This window comes from Acyrthosiphon pisum, chromosome A1, assembly GCF_005508785.2.
Source record: "Acyrthosiphon pisum isolate AL4f chromosome A1, pea_aphid_22Mar2018_4r6ur, whole genome shotgun sequence".
Lineage (NCBI taxonomy): Eukaryota > Metazoa > Arthropoda > Insecta > Hemiptera > Aphididae > Acyrthosiphon > Acyrthosiphon pisum.
The window spans coordinates 135739425-135740578 of NC_042494.1; positions in this window are offsets into that span (position 1 = coordinate 135739425).

A 1154-nucleotide genomic window follows, 5' to 3' on the forward strand; every position below is an offset into this window, starting at 1 on the left:
TAATATCACTGTATAAGAAAAACGATTCTGAGCGGAGACGGTTTGTCAGTCTAGGTATTTGACATACCTATTATAGGTATACTTATCTATAGTATTAAAAAAAAATTGACCTATAATAGGTATCAATAATAAATTCCAAATTAATCATATCACAATAACCATTAGGTAACGCGTTATACATCATCAACAAACCGTGGTACTATCATAGATGTATAATAGTATACTTTAGAAGTTTCAAGTACCCACAAGTAATATTATACAATCACAACAAAATAACTAAAATAGTTATTCCAAGTTTTTTAATATGTAATTTCGTACAAATTTGAACTTAAAATGACTATAAAAATAAACTGTGCTTATGTATTTCTTAGAATTTTCGGTAACAGAATTATATATTTATGTGAAATCTTGTTTTAAATTTTCAATCCTTAGATATAAAAGTTGAACATTTTATACATTTTTAACTACAAAATAATTATTAAATTTTGTCAAAATTTCAACTTCAAATGCTTAGAAAAAAAATGTGTGCCTATGTATTTTTAATATTTTACAATTGCTATTGTAACAATATATCAGGAGCCTTGCATTAAATTTTCACGCATTATTAAAAAACAAATAAAATTTTATTGATATTTATAGAAAAAAAAATTTAAAAAATTGAAAAATGACAATGTCCGTAAGCAGCTCAAAAAGAGTCAAGTTATTTTCAAATTTTTATCGTGTATAGACAATTCTAATATAAACATTCAGTGAAATTTTCAAGTATCTACAGTCATTTGTTTTTTAATTACAATAAAATAAGAAAATCGTTACGTAAGAAATTGAGTGAATCAAATGTTGTAAAAATATGAATTTCGAACGCTCATAAAAATTTAATTTGAATTTCTTATAGGCATTTTTTTTTTTGATAAAGGTAGATTAACCTATAAGGAATCTTGTATTACATTTTAAAATCTTAGTTCTAAAAAGAAAAATTTTTACGAATTATTAACTCAAAATAATTTGCAAATTTTCGTAATTTTTACATATTTTGTCAATTTTTGAACTTTAAATGCTAATAAAAAAAAACTGTGACTAAGGATTTTTAATATTTTTCAAATGTCATTGTAACAATATAGTAGGAGCCTTGTATTAAATTTTCAAGTATTTTTACT